A 10,448-nucleotide genomic window follows, 5' to 3' on the forward strand; every position below is an offset into this window, starting at 1 on the left:
TTTTGATAGAATGGATTTCATAAGAAAAGAAGAGTTTCGCAACTAATATATTATCAATCAGGTAAGCAAAATTAATACATGACTATATGCTTCTAGTATGCCAAGCCTCGTTAAAAGTATTTTTGTTATAACCTGAGAAAAAAAAAAAACATCAGAGAGGAATCTCTTCTAAAAAATCAGCCTTAAAGTCATCATTTCATTTTTTTTTTTCAAGAGATAAGTGCTGATTTTTTATGTCTTTGGCTAGGTCGAACCTAAAATCGGCATTGGATTTCTTAATCAAAATGCCAATGTTCTTGAAATTATTTCGCAAGATCACGTCGGAGCTGGTTGTTCAAAATGATGACACCCACATTTTCTGGTTAAGAAGAAAATTCAAATTGTCCTTTTTGTAACGAAAAAAACGGGTGTCTGATAAAATGGGCTGCAAAATGGTGAGTCGACAATCAGGAAGAAGCGACCAACACAGCTCTGGTCCTCACAAGTTCCTACCTCGCGCTTCCACGGGTCAAATGATGACATAGACCGCCAGCTAAGGGTTGCGTACTTTGCTGGTAGTGCAGCCTGGGCACTGTTGTCCTTCTGACTTCAGCAAGAGTGAGGAGGTACGTTCCGAGCGTCTGTACACCAGGAGGTACGGCTCAAACAGCGTCTGTTCTGGCATCCAGCGGCTGAGTATGAAATGCTGTATCACGTCAGCTACACCTAAGATGACAGCCCCATCAACGTGATGTAGGTAGCGCGACCCCGGAAAGGTAGCACACCGAATTCATTACCCACTACCAATGGAGAAAGAAGAAGAAACGAACGTTATTTTCGGCAACCGACCTGGCAACGAAATAAGGACTATGATTGGAAACTCGGTACCTGGAATGTCAAGACCTTAAATGAACCTGGACGAGTGAGCCTTTTGGCTCGTGAATTGCGAAAAGTTGGCGTGTGCGTGGCTGCTCTTCAGAAAGGGCGTTGGCTAGGATCTGGAGAACGTTAAATCAGATCGGTAGACCCCGTCGCTAACACCGCATTGAAATACAACATCTACCACAGCGGTGGCGATAAAACTGAACACGGAGTCGGTTTCATAGTGATCGGGAAGCAGATGAAGCGCGTTATTAGGTGGAGGCCGATCAACGAGCGGATCTGCGTATTGAGTATTCGGGGTAAGTTCTTCCACTACAGCCTGATTAACGTCTATGCACCGACTAACGACAAACCCGATGACGTGAAGGACGCGTTTTACGAATGTCTCGACAAGATCTATGCTGCCCATAACTGCATATTTGTATCATTCGACAAAAGTAGGCACTGAGTACCGTTTTGTCTCAAATTCCGAACAGACTCATATTCCAAACACTCGGTTTTTGTATGGCGATGAGGTTGAAATGTTTCGCTGAAATATGTCACCAAATTATCAGAAAATGGCAGTCACTTGCAACTCAATTTTAACGTCTTCAAACCTATTTTATACCTCGGGAGTAGTGATGATTCTCTAGTTCGAGGTCAGTAAAAGTAGCTAAAATAAATTTATTTCCGAAATTATTCATTTGGACACGTTTTATTCATGCTGTTCGGAATTTGAATCAAGGTGTTCGGAATATGAGACAGAATCAACACAGTGTTCGGCATTTGGATCAAAATGTTGTTCCAAACTTTTACGTAAAAACAATACTAAACAAGTTTGAACAAACATTTATAACGGCACTCCCAACAGTTAACAGTTAGACTTTGCGAAGAAATTAGAATTTACACGAATATCAGCTAATTTATGCCTACCAGATGCAGTTGAAGTCACTGTTGGTCTTAAGTGTTCGGAATATGAGTCAAAACGGTAAATCGAATACCAAGTGTGCATTTCATTGCAGTATGGGAGGAAACTAGAATTTCAAAAAATTACCAGGGACCAGGGACCAGGGAATGTCTGCTGTTTTAGCATTCTGCTATTCTGCTATTTTGCAATTCTTTTTTTCTGCTATTCTGCTGTCCTGTGCTATTCTGCTACTCTGCTATTCGGATATTCTGCTATATTGTTATTCTGCTATTCTGTTGTTCTGCTATTCAAACGTCAATGGACCAATCCACGAGTTCTCTCGCTGATGTTCTAAAGGGTGTACGGAATCAAATTCAAATATATGATTTGGCAAGCAATTTGCTCGTGTGAAAGCGGAACACCCCAATCGTGACAACTGGAGCGGTCAATGGGCAGGTGTCAGGAATGCCTCCAAAAGCGACTACTTCCTTTTCTTAGGTCACACGATGGTCCTACGATTTTCTGGTCGGATTTGGCTTCGTAAAGTACTGGCCAATCATGAAGCGGGTACTTTGGAAGCCATGGACTGCCACGCAAAAAAAAAGTTTGTCCTTATGAGTAGTGTGAAGAGAAAAGTTCATGTATTTGGATATAGAATCGAAATTGAATGAAACAAACATGGAAAATATTCGTTACATGTTTTATTTCATTTCCTGAAAGTTGAAGATTATTGATTGTACGTTTTGCGTTTTGCGAATTTTGCCAAGTATTTCTGTGGGTCGCAATTTGATTTCGTACACCCTTTAACGATGCCGTGTTATTTGTATGATTTTGGAAACGAATGGATTTGGCAGCGTTTAAATGCCAAACTTGTGAACTCGTGCATTGGTTCATGGACTAATGCACGAGTTCATTAATTTGACGTTTGAGCGGTGTCTAATTCACTTATTTCTATGGTCACGTAAATAAAACGGTACCGATCGAACGTCAAGGAGTGAACTTCATTCTTTGACGTTTCAGCAGTGCCGTGTTATTTATGTTACCATAGAAACGAGTGAATTTGACACCGCTCAAACATTAACCAATGGACCAATGTACGAGTTCACTATTTGACGCTTGATTGGTGCCGTGTTACTTACGTGACCATGGTAACGAATGAATTTGGTACCACTCAAACGTCAAATTAGTGAACTCGTGCATTGGTCCATAGACTGATGCACGAGTTTACTTATTTGGCGTTTGAGCGTTGCCGAATTCACTAGTTTCCATGGTCACGTAAACAACACGACACCGCTCAAACGTCAAATATTGAACTCGAGCATCGGTCCATGCTCGAGTTCACTAATTTGACGTTTGACCGATGCCGTATTCAGTCGTTGCAATGTTCACATAAATAACACGGCTCCACTCAAACGTAAAATTATGAACTAGTGCATTGGTCCATAATGAACTCGTGTATCGGTCCATGTTATTTATGTGACCATGGAAACGAGTGAATTTGGCACTGCTCAAACCCCAAATGGATCAATGCACGAGTTCACTAATTTGACGTTTAAGCGGTGCCGAATTCACTCGTTGCCATGGTCACGTAAAAAACACGGCACCGCTCAAACGACAGAGAGTGAACTCGTGCAACGGTCCATAGTGTACTCGTACATTGGCCCATAGTGAAAAAGTTATGTAAAGGGTGTCCACATATTATTCCTACAAGCTTTGAAGGCATGTTAGCAAATTGATCATTCTTACATGTTTTAATATCTTAACCAATTACACTAGTTTACAACATTTCTGAACTTAGTAAGCTGGCCTTTTTTAATATATACGCAAACACATAAATTCTGCTTTTACATACGCCCTTTTCATTAATTAGTCGTGATCCAAAATTAATAATTGATAAAACGGTTAACAAAGCATGGAATCTGTACTAAGAGTCATTCAAAGTGAAAGGATTTAGTGAAATTTATATGGATTTCGTCTTGTTGTTTTAAAAGGTCAAAAGTTCAAAATTCAAGTGTTCTACAAAAAATGCCATAACATCTTCAATTTTCAACCGATTTCAGTCATTAGGTACTTTTTTCTTTTGGTTTTTTACATACCTTGAGTTCAATATGATAAACGAATTTTAAAACATCAGCATCGTGCTTAAAACTTAGCTTAAAGTTGAAAATTTGGTTAAATTTTACTCAAAAATATCGAAAAAATTTGATTATGCCATAAATATCTAGAAAAGCGTAATTTGCACAACAAAGTGATGTTCAAACGGTAGAAAGCACATTTAATTAGCTTTATTTTGCTAAAAAAAAGTTTAGATTTGGTGCTCTAAATCCGGAGATACATCAATTTTAGCAAATGTACTATTTTGAAAAACCAAAAAAATCTAATATTGAGCGTATCTCAAAAACGGTTCTACTGTGAATTTTTTTGACATTTTTGTTTGGATTCAGCGTACGATTTTACATTGAAAATGAAGCTCAGCTATTAAAGTTCATGACTTTCATTTTTATTTGTAAACTAGTGTTATGGTCTTAATCAGTGAATTTGACCCATTTCTGATTCCAAACATTTTTAAAACTATGTCATATGTGTTAAGTGGTCTTAGCAAACACTGTTATTCGAGCTTAATTACGGTAGAAGAATGTCCTTGGAACTCACTGAATTATGAGCGCATATATTGTTTTTTATAAAAGCCTGAAGTTTACCACTATAATTAAAAAGACATTTGAACTCATCTCATATGGAATTTAAAGACAAAATTTATCTATAATAAACAGCGGCTTTCGGGTAAAAAACGTTCCCTAAAATTTCAATAGCCCTTATTCCAGTACGAAATAATTATTTTTGAATTGTTTAGAGTTCTTTTTGTGGCCCAGATAGCCGTAGCGGTAAATGCGCAGCTATTCAGCATGACGTGTGTCCGAATCCCGCTGGTCGAGGATCTTTTCGTAAAGGAAATTTTCTCGATTCCCAGAGCATAGAGTATCTTTGTACCTGCCACACGATATACACATGCAAAAATGGTCAATCGGCAAAGAAAGCTCTCAGTTAATAACTGTGGAAGTGCTCATTAGAACACTAATCTGAGAAGCAGGCTTTGTCCCAGTTGGGACGTAACGCCAGAAAGAAGAAGAAGAGTTCTTTTTTCGTTGCATATAGAAGCATTCAAAAGGTATGTGGGCATTGACTATTTTTTTTTTTATTTCAACTAGAGATAATCTTTCCTATATTACGTAGTAAATGAGCGTTACCCAATGGTATTTTTTTCAAATACAGTCAACTCACCAGAACTCGTTATGGAAGGGACCATCGAGTTAGGGAGGTATCGAGTTTTAGAACACAAAACCAGTGCAAATTTGATCATCGAGGTAGCCGTTTTTACTTTACTGCACAAGAACCAGTCTCACTCTTCCAAGAAAAAAGTAAACAACAAGGCCAGTAAACGTCAAAATCCCATAAACAATCAAAACAGTGCAGAGCCACTGCACTGTTTTGACTTTGCATGGGATTTTGACGTTTACTGGCCTTGTAATTTACTAATTCCATGTGAGAGTGAAAGAGAAAGATTGATTTTTTGCAGAGCCCCATGGTTCTCAAACTCGATATCGGGATGTATCGTTTTGACTCATGTTCCGAACACTTGAGGCCAACAGCGACTTCAAATGTATCTGGTGGGCATAAATAAGCTCATATTTAAGAAAATATCAATTTCCTAACCAAGTCTAACTGTTAGGTGTTGGATGAGCCGCAATAAATGTTTATTTACACTTGTTTAGCCTTTATTTTACGTGAAAGTATAGAAGAACATTTTGATTCAAATTCCGAATACTGTGTTCATTTTGTCTCATATTCCGAATACCTTGATACAAATTCCGAACAGCACGAATAAATCGTACTCAAATGAATAATTTCGCAGATAGATTCATCTGAGCTAGTTTTGCTGGCCTCGAGCTAGAGAATCATCACTACTCCCGAGCTATAAAGTTGATTTGAAGATAATTAAATTGAATTGTAATTGACTGCCATTTCCTAGTAATTGGATGACATATTTCAGCGAAACATTCCAAGCACATCGCCATACAAAAACTTGGTGTTCGGATTATGAATCTGTTCGGAATTTGAGACAAAACGGTACTAACGGATTATGTATAATTGAATTTCAATATGCAGAGTCAGTTCAATGACAATTTACATAGCCTTGCAGGCAAAATCATATCCCGTTCAGTTTTAGGAGTAAATGCTATTCAACTTCTTTAGAAATACAAAATTATTAATGGTGTGATGTACCGTTTTGACTCATATTCCGAACACTTAAGGCCAACAGTGACTTCTAATACATCTGATTGGCATAAATTGGCTGATATTTGTGTAAATTTTAATTTCTACGCAAAGTCTAACTGTTAGCTGTTGGGTGTACCGATAACAATGTTGATTTAGTTAGTTATAGTATTGTTTTACGTAAAAGTATGGAACAACATTTTGATTCATATTCTGAACACCTTGATTCAAATTCCGAACAGCATGAATAAATCGTATTCAAATGAATAATGTCGCAAATACATGTATCTGAGCTTGTTCTATTGGTCTCAAACTAGAGAATGATCACTACTTGCACGGTATAAAAATATTGGAGACGTTGCAATTGCAACGACTGCCATTTCCTTGTTATTTGGTGACATATTTCAGCGAAACATTTCAACCAAATCGTCATACAAAAACCGAGTGTTCGGAATATGAGTCTGTTCGGAATTTGAGACAAAACGGTACAGAGTTATAGTTGTCCAGAAAATGGTCGGTATAGCATTATTTCACATGATTTCATAAGCCGCTACGACTAGCATTCGAATGTCATAGGCATCCAGATGTCATTTATGGTTCCTAAAATAACCTAACTCCATCCATAATACTGGTTCTAAGCATCACCAGGTCAGTTCACAAACAGTAACTTTCAACCTGTCCTGCAGCCAAGTTTAAAATCATTAAATGAATAATTCATTCCCACCTCCATTAATGAAACTTTTGCACCACCGTCTAACTCCAATCATTTCACTTCGGTTGCCGTCCATGGATGGTCTTCGGCTGGACGGTGAGCTCAACACGTATAGAAAGTTTACAACCACTTCCAGATGCCAATCAAGTCTGGAGAACAATGCAGCAGCAGTAAATTTCCTATTTTTGGCCACACGAAGTTTAGTGTTTCCGAGGTCCCATCAAGCGCGTTCCGACACTCACTCAGTTTGACTTCCCAGTCAGCCTTGTGACGATGCATCCCGTGGACTACACGGTAAAAAATAAGCACCATACTATCAATAGTTCTGCACTTGGTTTCGCACTACTGTTAAATCTTGACAAAATCAAGGTAACAGCACTTGAATTAAACGTTGCATGTTTTGATTTGAAATAAAAAAAAGTTAAAATAAACATTTCCGCTTGACCCAGATTTGAACCACTAATCTTCGGAGTGCAAGTCTAGTGTCTTACCTCGACACCAACTCGCATCTGTTGAAAGGGGTTGAGTTGATCTCAATCAGTTTCTACAACGAGCTGTCAATGATTGCTTTCATACAAAAGACATGATGTTCAAAATCAACGACTTTTCACTTCAGAGTCTAGTTCTAGAGACAGTAGAGCAAATCCAAAGTTGAAACCCTTCAAATCATGGTGATTGTTGTTTTGAATTGAGTCAAGTGATCAATCTATTCAATCGAACGTGCTGATTTTTTACCGTGTAGCTATGGACAGAAGCGGCGTTACACAGTGCAACATTTTTGATGTCATCGAATGTTGACAATACATGAAGGTTGCATTTGGAATTTTCCAAAAGTTAATGGAAGAGCCTTATATCCGTTATACAGAAAAATCTAGGAGGGGCGTAACTCCAACTTTCGAACTTAGCTTTCAAAACCCAAATAGGGTATTGCTAGCATGGGTGTATGCTTTCAGGGTCTGAAGCCAGAGTTTTGTTTACATTTTGCTTATATGTTGCACTGTGTTATTCGAGAGCATAGGATGCCTCAGCACATCAGAAGAACAACTTCCTCAACAACAATGCTTCTTCTTACTGGTATTGTTGAATGTGAACATGTCAGGTCAATAATGTTTGAGGAAGCAATTTTCGGGGATGCATGGGTGGGGTTCGACTGGTGGTTTCCACTCACAGCCCGAATAGGTACTGGAACGAAAGGCCAGAGGCTAGTCGATGGGCATCCGACCGGATTGGACGGACAGCACTAGCCCTAGTATGGTGTTTTTGCAGCACCGTAAATTATTGATCTCAAGTTCGAAGTTTTCGGGTTTGGCCGATTTAGAACAGGGTGGAATTTAGGAATTCTTCAAAAAATGAGCTGATAGTTTACTACGAATCATTAAGTCGATAACTTTTTTGAATTACTCCAGCGCACTATGGGCGGTTTCCATACAGACTGGCGGCCAAAAATATTTTTTCCATCTCATGTCGTATTTATGAGTTTTATGATACAAATTTGATGTTTTATTTTCAAAAACAAGTTTTCGAAACTAACTTTTGAATAGGGCCTATAGCGAAATATTAAACTTTGTTACTTATAATGCATATAAGCCATTTATGCGATTAACATTGTGCAAACCATTATAAATATTGAAACTTCCAAAGAAATGATGATTTGAATGATTTAGCGAAATTCAGTTATGTTCTGAATTAGTTTTTAGCTGTTTTCAAAAGAAAATGGTTAAAAATATTGGAAAAATTCAAAATGCCTTAAATTAAAAAAGTGCAAATTTGTGCAGCTAAATTCTTCACGATCCTTTAGTTCACATCTCAAAGTACCCTTGGAACTGAATTTAAGCCTGGGACAACTTGGGACAAAAAAGTACTCGATGTGTTAACTATAAGCTTATTCGATTTTTTAACCGCTTTATAAAAAAACATCATAAAAGCCACTATTTTGAAGCTTTTTTTATTATTTTTTATTGTTTCTAGGAAGCCTTTTTTGTAAGCTTTCAAATGGTGTAAAAACATTTTACGTAAGTATTATAGAAAAAAAGTTATATTCATTTGAGTAAACCATAGTTTTTGTTAATAAAAACAAGTTTTTCTCCATTGGCTCAACTTTGGCACCTCATATCTGAGTGTGCAATGCAAATCAGGCCCTAATATTTTGGGGATTTCTTAGCAGACATGTTTACAATGAGATGGCGAACAAGAATTGAAATTTGGGGCACATCACTTTTTTGATTATTGGCCACCTGATAAGCCATAGTGCAGCGTTGCCTTCAGGATAAAACCGATATCTCGTCAGGCATACCTTTTTAGTTTTTCGATGTATACCTACCTCAAAGAAATTCGACAGCTATTTCCTCAGTAACCTTATTATCTTAGAACTAATGTAGAAGTTACTGCAACAGTTTTCACGATTGGCTGCGTTCCGATTTTCGTGTTAAGTTCACATGTTTGTGTGATACTTGACGATAATGTCTACCCAAAGAGTGAATAGTGCATTTGATGTACGATTTGTGATGTTAAATGGATGCCTTATAAAGATTACGTCCGGAAAAAGATATGCCTTTGAGTTTCGATTTGCAGGGCTTCTCCGCAAGTTTTGCGCGCTAAAAAAGAAAAAAAGAAAAAAAGAGTATAACGGTTCGTGAGAATTACAGCTGTTTTGGCTAGTTGGATTGTGTGCTTATAAAGCAAAAATTTTATGAGATCTTTCCTATATGACCATAATATTTACATTATAGTTTTTATTTATTTTACAATATATTTTGATTCGCCGTTTGTTTGATCTAGAGTTACATATTTCTCAGGAGCACATAAATGTACTGACGAGCCTCCAACCAAACCGTCTCTCAGCTCATCGGAATCCTAGTGTGCTGCGCTAGACGGAGGCTCACGAAAATTCTAAAAGCGCGCGCTAGGTGATGTGCTCTCGGGGAGACTCGTCACATGCGCTGCTCGGCGCTATGGCTCGCCATCGGTATCCAAGTTGTGAAACAACTGCTTAGTAACGAAGAGCCTCTACAGCTATTTTCGCCTAATCATGCAGGTGTCTAGATGGCCTACATGATATAATCGAAGACTCGCGATTCAAAAGTTACAATTTCGATCCTCGTTGAAAACTTTTGTAATCACTTCAATTATTGCGCTGAATTTTAAACAGCACATGTGACGGAGCGCATGAGACCGCAGTGAGACACATCTCAAGAAAAATGAGGCGCACCAAAAAAGGTCTCACGATGTACAGCGCTCCCGTGCGCTTACAAGCAATGAGGCTCCTGCACCTAAGGCTACAGCACGTGCACAGTAACTCTAGTTTGATCTGCTTCAACTGTGCGAGCTGTTTTGAGTATGCTTCGATGAGTGCTTTTGTAAGTAAATATAAGCTCTATCATAAAATATAAATACTTATAAGGACGAAGCCAGGTGTATAGAGAGGAGTTAGCTTACTGCATCGCACATTTTTGGCGAAATATGAAATGTAGTGAGAAATTCATCTTTGCAACTCCGCCTACGATTTGTGCAAGTAGACCACCCCAGCATTTTGATTGATAATAAATATGAAATAAAAAAAAAATTGACGTGCAGAAAATTCTTTTGAGTCGATTCATGTGACGCTTATCTTCAAGTAATCAGAAAATTTGCCTTAAATCTTTGGAAATTAGTCAAACAATATTGTGAGATTTGTTCATACGTTCAATGTGATTTGTTTCTGGAGCACAAACATTCCTT

This window comes from Aedes aegypti, chromosome 3 (assembly GCF_002204515.2).
Source record: "Aedes aegypti strain LVP_AGWG chromosome 3, AaegL5.0 Primary Assembly, whole genome shotgun sequence".
Taxonomy (NCBI): Eukaryota; Metazoa; Arthropoda; class Insecta; order Diptera; family Culicidae; genus Aedes; species Aedes aegypti.